Genomic DNA, 14,581 nt, shown 5'->3' on the forward strand with positions numbered 1-14,581 from the left:
CTACATCCTTAACTTCATACGGGCCTTCTCAGTTCGGGGCAAGTTTCTCTAGATTCTGAAATTGTGAGACAGCGGCTCGTCGAAGTACTAGATCCCCCGCTCTGAAAGCTTTGCTTTTGACCTGAAAATTGTAGTAGCGAGCTACTTTCTGCTTGTAAGCCACCATCCGAACTTGAGCTGTCTCCCACTTTTTTTCTAACAAGTCGAGGTTGGCCTTGAGATCCTGTGGGTTGCGCTGCTCGTCGAATGCCACGACTCGCGTCGATGGGAGCTTGAGTTCAATCGGGATCACGGCCTCTGTCCCGAAGGTCAAGGCAAAGGGGGTCTCCCCCGTGGGCAACTCTGGGTAGTTCGGTATGCCCACAGCATATGATAAAGCTCATCTGTCCAAGTTCCCTTTGCTTTTTCAAGTCTTGCCTTGATTCCTTGCAACAGAGTCCTGTTAGTCACCTTGACCTCACCGTTTGCCTACGGATGGGCTACCGAAGTGAAGTTATAAGAGATATTTAGGTCTTCACAAAATTCAGCAAACCCTGCTCCAGTAAATTGCCGCCCATTATCAGTAATGAGGGTTCTGGGTAGGCCGAACCTACAGACAATTGACTTTCAGACGAAGTCCTGTACTTTAGCTTCTGTGATTTTTGCCAAAGGCTCAGCTTCGACCTACTTGGTGAAATAGTCTATTGCCACCAGGAGGAACTTCCGCTGTCCGGATGCCATGGAAAAAGGTCCGAGGATATCCATCCCCCATTGCGCAAACGGCCATGGGGCACTCAATGGTGTAAGCTCGGAGGCAGGTTGCCTCTGGATATTTGCATATCTCTGACACCGATCATACCTTCTGACATATTCGCTGGAGTCGTGGTACATGGTAGGCCAGTAATAGCCTTGTCAGAGCAATTTGTGGGATAAAGATCTGACCCCCAGGTGACTTCATAGACTCCCTCATGTACCTCCCTCAAGGTGAAGTTGGCTTCAGAAGGTCGGAGGCATTTCAGGAGGGGCAAAGAGTACGACCTCTTATATAGCTTGCCTTCGTAAAGGATATATCGGGAGGTCTGGTTCCTAAGCTTTCGAGCTTCTTTTGCATCAGGAGGAAGAATCCCATCCTTGAGGTATGCAACCAATGGGTCGATCCAACTAGGTTCATGGCTGATCTCCATCACAAGCTGTGATTCTTCCGTTCTTGAGCGCTTCAGAACTTAAAAGAAGACTTCGGAGGCAGTTCGGTCAGGGCCAGTGTAGCCAACTTGGAGAGAAGGTCGGCCCTAATATTTTTTGCTCTTGGGATCTGCCTGATATTAAAGCTGTCGAAGGTAGGGATGATCTCCCTTACCTTTTCTAGATACTTGACCATACTGTCCTCCCGAGTTTCATAATTTCTGCTGACCTATCTCACTACTAATTGGGAGTCATTGTAGGCTTGAAGTCGATCTACTTCTAACTCTTTGGCGATCCTTAGTCCCGCAATCAGAGCTTCATATTCTGCTCCGTTATTTATCACGGAGAATTCAAAGCACAGCGCATACTCCGTGATAATTCCATCTGGGTTGACCAAGACCAGGCCCGCTCCTGCGCCTGACATGTTGGAAGAACCGTCCATGTAGAGGGCCCAAAAACCATAAGGGAGATATGTTCTTTCTTCAGGGAAGTTCGGTCAGAGCCCTGGGTTGTCGGCTTCATCTCGTCCAAGTTCGGCCTCTTCCGGAATAGTGCATTCCACCATGAAGTCTGCTAGTATCTGGGCTTTTATTGTCGGTCGAGGTTGATAGTTGATGTCGAACTCCGTGAGCTCGACTGCCCACTTCGCTATCCTCCCAGAGGCATCCGCTCGATGCAAAACCATCTTGATCGGCTGGTCGGTGAGCAGTATTATGGTGTGTCCTTGAAAGTAAGGTCGGAGCCTCCGAGCTACAACCAACAAGGCGTAAGTTAGTTTCTCTAACTTAGTACACCTGGCTTCGGCGTCTCTCAGTACTCGACTTATGTAGTAGACCGGCCATTGAATTTTTATTTCTTCTTTAATCAGGACTGCTGCAAGGGCCACAGGGGAGACCGCCAGGTACAGGAACAACTCCTCCCCAGGCTCGGGCTTTACCAATAGTGGAGATGAGCCGAGATAGTTCTTCAGCTCTTCGAACGCTTGCTGACATCCAGAGGTCCAACAGAAGTTCTTCGGCTGCTTGAGAGTCTGAAAGAAAGGCAAGCACCGCTCGATCGATCTTGAGACGAAGTGATTTAGGGCCGCTACTCTCCCAGTAAGACGCTGAACTTTCTTTATTGACTTTGGGGCGGTCATTTTCTGGATGGCGCGAATCTTTTTCGGATTTGCTTTGATCCTGCACCCCGATACCATAAAGCCCAGGAATTTTCCTGAGGTTACTCCAAAAGCGCACTTGGCTGGGTTCAGCTTCATATTGTATTTTCGAAGGGCACTGAAGGTCTCCTCAAGGTCGGCGATGTGGTTCATCGAGGATTTACTTTTTACGAGCATATCGTCCACGTAGACCTCCATGTTGCGGCCGATCTGCTCTCTGAATATCTTGTTTACCAACCGTTGATAGGTCGCCCCGACAATTTTGAGACCAAAAGGCATGATCCTGTAACAATAAAAGCCATGGTTAGTAATAAAAGCAGTTTTTTCTTCGTTCTCTGATGCCATCCGAATTTGATTGTAGTCGGAGAACGCATCCATGAAAGTGAGAAGCTCGTGGCCCGAGGTTGCATCCACCAATTGGTTGATTCTGGGCAGAGGGTAACTGTCCATCGGATAGGCTTTATTTAGTTTTTTGAAGTCTATGCACATCCTCCATTTACCATTCGCCTTCTTAACCAAGATCACATTGGAAACCCAGCTCGGATAGTTGACCTCTCTGATGAATCTGGCTTTCAGGAGTTTATCAACTTCTTCGGCTATTGCCATCTGCCTTTCTAGCGCATGACTTCAAACTTTTTCCTTCGTCGGCCGGTGCTCGGGATCAACAGCCAGACGGTGTTCCATTACTTCAGCATCGATTCCTGGCATATCCGTCGGAGCCCAAGCGAAAACATCCGCATTCTTTTGTAAAAAGTTGGTAAGCTGTGTCCGCACCTCTTCCCCCAAGTTGGAGCCGATCTTCACCACGTGCTCTTCATTCCCATCGTTCAAGGGAATTGAGACAAGATCTTCAATTGGCTCACCCCTTTCTTCAGCAAGATCGTCGCGAGTGTCCAATCCATCAATCGGACAGGGGTCGGACTGTCCCTTTCTCTGAAGGGCTATGTTGTAGCAATGTCTTGCCAGAGCTTGATCTCCTCTGACTTCTCCGACCCCCTGGCTAGTAGAAAATTTCAACTTCAAATGGTAGGTCGATACTACAGCTCAGAGGGCGTTGAGACCAGGTCGGTCGAGGATTGCGTTGTAGGCAGACGGCGCCCTCACTACTAGGAAATCCACCAGCGCTCTAGATTATTTTGGATACCGACCTGCAACTACAGTCAAGGTTATTACTCCTTCCACTGGCACTACATCGTCAGTAAACCCTACCAACGGGGAGCTAATCGGTCCTAACCGACTATCAGGGATGGATATTTTTGAGAATGCATCGTAAAATAAAATATCGATCGAGCTTTCACTATCAACAAGAATGCGGCGTACATCATAATCAGCAATATTTAAAGAAACTACAACCGCATCATTATGGAGAATTGGATCTTCCGGGCATCTTCTTTAGTAAAGGTTATAGATTCTTCAGTTCTTTGCCGCTTGAGTGGTTCGGTCGATCCACCGATCGCTCCCTTCCGGGGCCCTCTAGAGATGGTGTTGATGATCATTTGAGAGAAAGAAGGGTTAGTACAGATGTCCTTACCATAATCAGGGGGAGCGTGGTGGAGCTCTTCGATCCGCCAGTTCATCTCCTGGAGCCTTCGATCTAGGAGGTCCTCTCGACTGCGAGTCTCGAGGGTCTTCTGGTAGAGTGGAGGTAGGGATCCTCCGAGAATAAAATCGTGATCAGACTGAGGGCTCTCCACCCTCGGATTTCCCTTTCTGGGGAAGACAGGATGACTGGTCTAGGTGGCCTGCCCTACTGTCGGATCTTGAAACTCCGACGATGCTCTTTCCAACTGCACTGACGCCTGCGGCTGTTGCTGCTGCTGCATGGCCTGTACTGCTTCGATGAGGCCTCTGACCTGCTGAACCAGCAGGTCGAACTGCTCCATACCGACTGCCATTGCCGGGGGAGGAGGAGCAGCCTGAGAAACTGGAGGCGAGACCGGAGCCTGAGATCTGGCCGTAGAGGCCATGGATCGCCTGGTGGATGCCTTTCGGAGAAGCATCAGGTGGAGATCTAGTAGGAGAAGGAGAAGAGGATGTCGGAGAAGATGATCGGAGACAGTCCCTTGAGCACTCCTTTGAGAACAAGGGTATTGCGAAGACACAGCCAGCCGTCCTTCCTCTAGCGTAAATTTTGTTGGTGCAGAATTTTGCCGAAGTCGAAGTTGCTGGAGTTGAGATGATCGCGGTCGCCGTCGGAACCTGCAAGGAAAGTCTAAACTGGAGTTAGGGGTGCTCTGGCAAGACTCTCCGACGTTCAAGTCAGTACTCTGCCTCAACAAAAATGAAGTGCTCAAGTAAAAATTTTAGCAGAGTTTTGGGATAGAGTTTAGAGCTTAGAGAAGAACGTATCTGGGGGTCCCTTTTTATAGACAGAGAGCGTAACTGATTGATAGCAACGTTTGTAATTGCCTGGTAGTGGGCTGTTCAGAGCTGCGCGGAGTTTATTACTGAGAGTAGTGGCGTCAGGGGTCGTTCAGGGCCACGTGGAGTTTGTTATGGAAAGTAGAGTGGTGTCCATTGTCGAGACTTACCAGAGAGTGGTGGAGCCATGTGAAATCTGTTGCAGAGAGTGGAGTAGGGTGGTGAATGTTGTCGTGACTTGTCGGAGAGCTCGGATCTGTCGGTTGGAGCTCAGTTGGGATGTCTGATGGAGTGAAATGGCTCTCTATCCATCGATCTAGAGAAAGGTCGGATGTTTTCGAGGCTGCTGGCGAGTCTACTGTTGTCGGATGCCTCAGGCACTGATGCCACAGGTGGGAGTCATCTGCTGTAGAAGCTCGAATGGAGACTTTTCATTGGTGAAGTCTGGTGGAAGTTCGATTGCTGGAGAAGTCCGTCTGGGATTCGCCTGATGTGGAAGCTCGTCTGAAGATTATCCGTTGGAGAAGTCTGATTTTATGAAGAATCTGGGAGAAGGTCGGCCGGTGGTGGACTTCGGATGGCGTTGGGGAGGTTCGGCAGACACCGAAGGCGATCGGTCATTGTAGAAATTCAGCTGCTGGAGTCCGTCCGTCGTAGAAGCTCATCCGATATCCATCCGCTATGAAAGTTCGGATGGAGTCTGGTTCTTGTAGAAGGCTGAAAGGAGACTGCTTATTGTAGAAGCTCGATCGAAGGTCGGTTGTCGTGGGAGCTCGGAGTAGCGACCTGGCTGGTGGGTCCTATCCCATTGTAGAAGCTCGTCTGGGATTCAGCTACGAAGAAGCTCGACTGAAGTCTATCTGTAATAGAAGTTCGAAAGAAATATGTTTACAGTAAAGGCTTGAATAGAATTTGCTTACAGTAGATATCCGAGGTAGACCGTCTGCTGTAGGAGTTCGGAGTAGACCGCTCGTAGTAGAAGTTTGGAGTAGACCGCTCGTAGTAGAAGTTCGGCTCTTGCAGGAGTTCGGTTGGAATCCTGAAGATGGTTGACCGTCGTAGGAACTTGGATGGAGTCTGATTACTGTAAAAATCTCGTTGTCGAAGAAGCTCGGATATTGACGAAGTTCGAAAGAAGTTCGAAGAATAGTTGATCACTGTAGAAGGTCGGCTGATAGTGAGGCCTAGAGAGCCTTTGGAGCGGCCCGGTAGATGGATGGAGTAGCTCATTGTCGGAGAAGTCCGGAAGCTCGGACGGTCGAGGTGGTTCAGAGAGACGCTACACAAGGTCGGAAGCCGGAAAAGCCCTGGAAGGGTCGGTCTTTTACAAACTTCGGCTGGGGGGTATTTTATATCTAACAGTATTGATATGACAACAACACAACAAAGTGAGAGTATGAATGGCCACTTCAAAAACTTTTTGTGAAAAAAATTATCTCTTTCAATGTTTATAAAAAGGTATGAGAAAATAGTAAATCTATTTCGAGAGAAGGAATTGTATGAAGATCTTAAATCAAGACAAAAAAAAAATAGTTATCTTTGTCCATGGACTGTCTATAATAGAAGTAGCTGAAAAATATACAAGATATATTTATAATGATTTTGAAAAGAAGTTGAGGAGTCAACTTGCATGTCTTTTTGAATGTATAAGATGCGAGGATGGTAAGTACACTTATAAGATTACTCTATCAGATGGTTATTATCCTGATATTGTTGAATTTAATTCACTGGATGTCTTAGTTAAATATAGTTATTTGAAATTTGAAAGTATGAGTATTTTGTCTTCACATGCACCAAAGGTTCTTCATCATAATAATATGCTTCATTTGCCTTCTGAATATATAATAAAATGATGGACTAAGTATGCAAAAGATAGAGCATTGTCAAACACCCATGAACTAGTTGTCCATTCAAATGGCAAAGAAATATTGGCTTCTCATTATACTAGAATATATCAAAACGCAATTGCTATTATAGTCAAAGGTGCTAGTTCAAGTGAAATTTTAAATATGATTGGAAATGGACTCAATAAATTGACTATGGAAGTCGAAAGGATGCTATAACAAATAAATGTAAATGATGTTGATAATAGAAAACAAAAGAATATTATATCATAATTAAGAAATATAGAGATTCCTAATAATCATATCATAATCAAATCCATACCTACAAAAAAGCAATACAATGTTTAGCAACATTTATTCAATCTAAGTATAAAGTTGTTAATTTATAAAAATAATTAGTTACCATCGATTTTTGTGGTTTCTCTTTGATGAATGATACACCTACTATGGAGGTAAACTCTTCAAGTAGCTTTGTTCCCACCATTACCTCTTCATTTACTATAGAGGTCTTTTGTACCATTTTTTTCAGTTTTATAATTTCTGAAATTACTTCAAGCTTATTTACAAAAGGAGATGACAAAGTTGCAGAGGGCTTTATATCTTCATCTCTCAAATTATAAGAAATAATATTCCTAATAGAGCATGCATTTATTGAATCATCCAAAACCATTAGTGGAGGCTCTTTTCACCCTTTTCTATTTTATAGTTTTGCTCTTCTTGTGTTTTTTTTCTTTATCTCTTCAATCTTATGGGGTAGTTTCTTTACCTGTTCTTCTAGTTCTTCGATTCTAACCTTCTAATTATTAGAAAGCTCAACAAAAAATAATCTTTCTCATGAATTAATATCTTATTTTCTTCTTCAAGTTGGACTACCATTCTAGCAGATCATCCTTCTGTAATTTGTTGGACTGTATTACAGTCACATTTTCTTGACTTTCATCGTTAGCACTTTCATGAATATCTTACTCCTAACTTAGCCTTTGCAATGACTTCATCTTGGAATCAAAACTTGCATTCAAAATCTATTTTTCATCATCCATTGGTACCAAGAGAGTAATGATAATCTATCAATTTCAAGAAATTACAATAAACACTTAACATTATAATATTAAAAATCAAATGTCAAATGCATATGTTGGATTATCTAACTCGAAGGTATTTTAGACAATTCTTTTAGGAGAATTTTTTTTTCATAATAGCCTCAAAGCTTTCAATTAAGATAGCGAGACATGTTCCAATAACAACATTTTTGTCTATATGATGCATGTTCAAATAGTCATACCTACATGTTATATCAATATTTAATATATAATTATAGTTATAAATAAAAATTATAAATAATTTTTTTTAAAATAAAACTTACCAAGAATGCAAAAGTGCATCCATAAAGGTAGCCAACCTTTTTGCAATTTCTTTTCTCCATCAACTATACATTTTTTACAACACATCGAATTTTATTTATCAAATAATTATGTATAGCTAGTAAGGCTGCAAATGGGTCGGGTTGATCCGTGATTCGCCCCAACCCAAACTGGTTAGACCCGACCCGAACCTATTTAAAAGACCCATGGAGCGGGGTCGGGTTCAAAAATTGGACCCGTTCTCTTTTTTGGGTCGGGTTTGGATTTTTTGAATTTGGATCCGACCCGATCCATGGAGATTTTTAGGTTAATTTGGCTCTTAAGATCCATAATCCAACTCGATCCGGATCCAAACATAGGATCCGAATCCAGTTAGAGTGACTCACCCAAATAGGGGTTTGGGTTTGGACCAAAATTTTTCAAATCCTTCGATCTTCCTCATCCGATTCCCAACTATTAGTAATTTTTCTTAATTTTATTGAGAATATACTGACGATCAATAATCACACTTGCATGTCCTGTTTATATGTGATAATGATGAGATGCTATTGGTTTTGGATGTTCATGGATTCATGTGTGATGATAATTATGTGAAAGGGCTGTTTTGGAGTGTAGAGGAGCAATGACGAACAGTACTTCCATGGAGCAATAGATGGAAGAGCGAAATATCCCTATTGTGGAGCATATGCTCAACCTATACCATGAGATTAGAGCACGAGGTTTGAAGGTCTTCCTCATTTCTTCCAGACGGGAGCATTTGAGGGACGCCACGATCGACAACCTTGTCAAGGTTGGGTACCTTGGTTGGATCGATTTGATCTTAAGGTTTGTCGTTCCTATCTCCTACAATCTCTTTATTTTGATGCCATATGTTTTGATTTCTTCTTTATTTGGTTTTGAGTCATAATTTTTTTAACGCTTTAGAAGGCAACAATAATAATAATAAAAAGTTTTAATTTTTGAGTGATCCGGTAAGTTTAGTGCTAAAGAACTGAAATTAAGAAAAATATTAATCACAAGAAGTTAGAATAATAATACATTCATATCATATTGAAAAAGGCTCCCATCAAGCCCATCCATTTGTAGATCATGGATACTTTCATGATCAATAATAATCAGGGGACAACAATATGTTACCTCCTATTCCCATCAAAAGAAATTTTCATATGATTTCTGGATATTAAATACAAATATCTAAGCTCTTCCAGTCTGCAACTAATGGCTGTCATTTATATGATTCAAGTACGTGAAGACTGCTATAATGCGGTCACAAATTATAAGGTCGAGAAAAGGAGAAAGTTGATAGAGCAAGGCTATCGCTTGTGGGGGATTATGGGAGACCAATAGTGCAGTCTTGTAGATCACCCCAGTGCCAACAGAATATTCAAACTCCCAAATCCCATGTATTACAATGCTTGAAATTTCTTCCTTTTTTTTTTTTTTTGGTGGATTCTCTCTTCCCGTTCCATCAAGATATAATCCACCCCTTCAGCAATATAAGAAAATAGGCCTTTCTTAGCTGTCATCTAGCATTAGTATTCACTGATGGTAGATTTCAAATAAATTAAACCTGTGATCCGATCCGATCTAAATCAGATCTGAACCAGACCTGCATTTCATAGATTGGGGCCGAGTTATATATAGACCCAACCCAATCCGAATGATCCAATGGATCAATAAATTCGATCATGGACTTGACCCGACCTGATCTGATTTTTTATCGGGATGGGTATGGGTCCAATATCAAGATCCGATCAAAAAATTGGGTCGGATCGGGATCACTTAGGATCCGATCCGACCCGACCCATTTGCAGGCCTAATAGCTATTTCTCAAGCATGTCTATAAATTATCCAAATCATCAACATATAAAAATAAAATTTTGGATACTTCTCAATTGGCTTGCTGAAAAAAGATGCAAAAGATATATGATATTTTAAGCTTGACAAAATCTCCAATTAGCCTTTTGTTTGTCTTTAATTCCATAAGCCTCTTTTGAATAATTTCTTGTGGGATAAAAATGAGTGGAGAAGTATTTCATATGGATCTCAGACTTCTTAAGATTTTGATTTTTCTGATAGATCTATTTCATGCCGTTTACATGGCAACCCTAATATGAGTCCAACATCATCTCTAAAAAATGGCATCCTTTTTTTATTTATTAAAAAAGTACCTTCTTTGTCATTCTACAACTTTAAGATATCATTTAACCCACCCCTATTGGATCTTATATTGGGAATATCAAGGAATAATGAAATGAGATTTTTGCCAACAATCTATCGTGCTTTTCTATCATATTTTTGACTACATTAACCTTATACCAATTTGCAAAATGGATGACATAACACCTTATATCTATCAGTTCATATACATCATTTTCTTTGTATCCTTCTCTTTCAAGTTCATTTCTCCCATGAAAAACCAATTCCTCATTTGCATTTCTAATTTTTTATAATTTTTAATGTTTTCTTTTCCTTCTTTTTTTTTGTCTCTTATTTTTTTTCCTTCTCCTATGTTTCTCTCTTTATCCAAACTCTCCTCAATTTTTCCTTTTTCTTTTGTAATTCTCCCTTTTGCTTCTCTCTTATCTTCTTCTTATCTATTTTTCATTGACTATAAACCTTTTTTCTTGTTGACATAATCAATCTACATAAAACATATTAAGGTAGAAAATGAATGCCATTAATTTGAAAATAAAGAAGTCATAACAATTCATGATCTTCATTATTACTTTTAGATTACTTTTTTAATTTTTTTATCCACATATATCCTTCTCAGCACCAGATACGATCTAAGTTTTCTATTACACAATTTTTCTAAAGCATTGAGTTGAAACAAAATCTTGATGAGACAACAATATTTTTTTTAAAAAAAATCATTCTTCAATAGATAAAAGCCAGGAATCAAGAAAGTAACTTCAAATAATGTCAATATAGTTGTTTCCGAGCATGAATCAAAAAAATGGAGAAAAAAATCATTTCTATAAATATATCTTTTCTTTAATAAATCAAAATGTAGCAAAAGCCTAGAAAAATTGATATGATGGATTAAAAAGTCTAAGTTGATAGTAGTTATTATATTAACCTTTCATTTTTACATGAATCTATAGCTTTTTGGATTAAAAAATTTTTTATTGATGTGATGGAATAAAAAGTGCTTGACAGCTATTACTAAGACATCTAGTCATCCATATTTTTTTTTATAAACATCCATATTTAATAGGACTGTCAAAATGGGCTTGGCCCACAGGGCCGGCCCAGCCCAACTCTGTAAATGGAGTGGGCTGGGCTGCCATATGAATAGCCCAAATAATAATCGGACCAGTTTGGCCCGCCCCACATCAGCCCAAGGGCTAATATGGGTTGGATCAGACTAGCCCGAATGGGCTATGAAAACTTTTAAAAAAATCTTATTTGCTTTTTAATCTCTGACTCCTGAGCCCTGCTGCCCTACATCGTCGATCACTGTCGCAGACAGCAAGATGACCTCCTTTGTCGGATCCTCTCCCTTTCACCTTCCAGCTCTACAGATCCCCCTCCTCCTCATCGTCGGTACCACCGCCTCCGGCCTTCGAGTCCGATCATGAATCAAGATACGCCGGCCCCCTCCTCCCTTCTGCCGACGGACGTCCCTCCATCCAACCTCCAGGTGATCCCCCTCCTTCTCCTCTGGACCCCTCCTTCCTTCTGTCGATGGATGCCCCTCTTTCCAACCTTCGGATGAACCCCCTCCTTCTCCTCCTACTCATCGTCGGTGCCACCACCTTTGAATCAAATCTGGCCACAACTCCTTTTCCTCCTCGGACTCTCCACTCTTCAAGTTAGATCCGTGCTATCTCTCCTCGGGCTCTCTCGATCTCTCTCCACTCTCCAGGCTCGACTGCTCGAGGTGCTGCCACCTCTGAGTCAAATTCGATCATGGCTCCTCCTTCTCGGACTCTCTCGATCTGTCCAGTCTTCGAGTCAGATCCGCACTGCCTCCAGCCTCCCCTCAAGCTCTTTCGGTCTCTCTCCACTCTCCAGGCTTGACTGCTCGAGGCTCTCCCCCTCTCGGACTTTCTGCCTCTCTTTTTTTCACTCTTCACTCTTCAGTCATTTGAGGTTCAAGGCCCATGGACTGGCCCTGCCCGGCCTACAGTCCTTAAAGGGCTAGGTTGGGCCAGCTATATTATGTCTTATTTTTTGGCTGGGCCTAGCCCAACCCGGCCCATCAAATTTTAGGCCCTTGTGGGCCGGGTCGGGCCAAGCCAACTCATTTTGACGGTACTAATATTTAAGCAAAATCCTTATAATTTTTTTGAAAAAATCAAATTAATAATAAATTATTCATAATTTAATCAAAAATTGAGACAATGAATCTAGATAGTGGATTTAAGAAAAGGAAGAAGATCTTAGCGATGGATAAAAAAGGGCAGGTGCCTTCATGTTCATAGGAGGAGAAAAAGACTGAGGAAGACTTGAAAAAGAAAGAGGATACCAACGTTCTATCTACATAAATGGTCTTTCTTGGTGCATAATTTTTTTTTTTTTATCTTTTTAACTTATAGGATTGATGGACTCCATTAGTAGGAGAAGTCCTATCCCTATTTAACTTATGGATTTCCTCTTAAGATGAGAGAAAAAGGAAATATGACATGATATAATGTCCGCCCCATATGATCCTCTATGGTGCCTGCCCCTAATATGATTTTTTTTTTGTTTTAGTAGGAATAGATATGACATTGATGGCATCTAAAATTTGTGATTGTAGTGGAGAAAAAAAATCATGGCATTTTTATGGTTTGTGAATGAGTGTCATCGTATGTATTTTTAGTTGGTTTTTAACCATTATTGGTTTGTTAGAGTGGATAGTGGTGTATGTATTTTGATAAATGAGTGGCTGGGTTGGTTGGCTTCCTGTCATATAACTATTTAGTGACCATTTTGAATCATCTTTAACATAAAACTAGGCCGCACAAATCTATATATCAAGATTCATAACTTTATATCTATTTATTATTTTAATAATTTGATGATATATCAATCAATATACTTATTGTAATTATTATATTGTTATTTATGAAAAACTAATGCTCACTCAATAACATGTTAATTGAAGTTCGTTAGGCCAGAAAATGAGCTGAATCTAAATAAAATGAGTTTGCATAAATTAGTAGATGCTTAACCTAGCTAAATGACCCCTTAAATATAATAAGCAAAGCTTGAGAACAGCCTAGCTCTATGTTGACTTGTTTTCACCCCTACTAACCCATATTCACTGTTAGGAGTGATTTAAAATGGGCTAGTGATGTATAGAGACTTAAGCCCATTATGATCCATCGGATCCATATCAACACCTCTCAAATGGTCTAATTGTTGTGGTTTGCCCGACCCATGGTTGGCAAATGTCTGTCCCGACCCTTGATCGGAGGCTATTCTCTCCGATCCCTTGTCGACATCTTCTTGATCTGACTTTTGATCTAAAAGAGCTGGTCGAAGTGCACATCTTAAGCAGCACAGTCGCATGATTGATTACGACTCGTTTGACCTCTAGTCGGTCAGTTTCTGGTCCAACCTCTAGTTGGATGGTTCTTTATCCAAATCTTGGATGGAAAAGGTTTGGTCCGACCCTTGGTCGGAGAATCAGCTGGTCAATCTCCAATCACATCCGATCTTTATCAGCTTGCATATCGAAATAATCTCTGATCAGTATAATAGCTGCGGATCAACTAGACTTCTGGATCAACCCATCTAATTGAGTTTTGGTCGAGAAACTATCAGTCCCAACTCTTAGTCGATACACCACACTCTCTGATCTTTCCTTGGAAGTAGATTGACTAAGCTTAGGTTCAAAAGGCAGGCACCAACTGGCCACATCTGTCAATCCTATCTGGGTGTAACCATCTGATCTGAAGAATCTTGCTGGTATAACCGCTTGATCCAGAGAATTGCAACCAAATAACCGCATCAGATTCGGCCAGCCTGTCTTCCAGGAATGGTTACACAACCGTCTCCTCTATAAATACTCAAACTCCGAGGACTCAGATAAGTAATCTATCTCATAGAGCTCAAAATTTTGTTTCTCTGTTTGCGCATTCTGACTTGAGCATCGGAGGGTCCTCGTCGAAGCACAATCTTCTGGCTTGAATTTTTTTTGCAGGTTGCTCCAGTGCTGCACCTCCTTGTTTTCCAGCATCAACCAGAAACAAGCCGCAACAGATAGAAGAATGGCCGAATCTCTGATCCTATAAAAGAAGCAGACAAGTTAGAAGCTCCTGATGATAGCTCCGTGTAGGACTTCCTCCCAACGAACCAACGCCTCCACTTCCTGGGAGTGCAGAATAAAGTAAACCATTCTATCCCTGCACCTCCGACGGTGATGGAAGTTTTTGCACTGGTACAGTAGCCCGCAGCGATGACCGTGGAGCAATTCAATCTACTTTTTTAGTAGGACAGCAACTTATGACTGTCATTCAAGCACTGATCCAACCTTCGCTAGCACCACAGCCGGCGAATCAAACCCAAATCCCTCCAGCCCAGCAACCGACGATGGATCAGACTCAAGAACTAAGGAGATGGCAGTCTCCGAGTCCTCAATCGGGGCATGATTCAACATCCGACCGACGATCTCCTCTGTGCTCTGAAGCATACCAATCGAGATGTGAAAGTCGAGCGAAGACTTCAAAAAATGAATCGAAAGATCTAGCAGATTTGCAACAGCT

This window comes from Elaeis guineensis, chromosome 6 (genome assembly GCF_000442705.2).
Source record: "Elaeis guineensis isolate ETL-2024a chromosome 6, EG11, whole genome shotgun sequence".
Lineage (NCBI taxonomy): Eukaryota > Viridiplantae > Streptophyta > Magnoliopsida > Arecales > Arecaceae > Elaeis > Elaeis guineensis.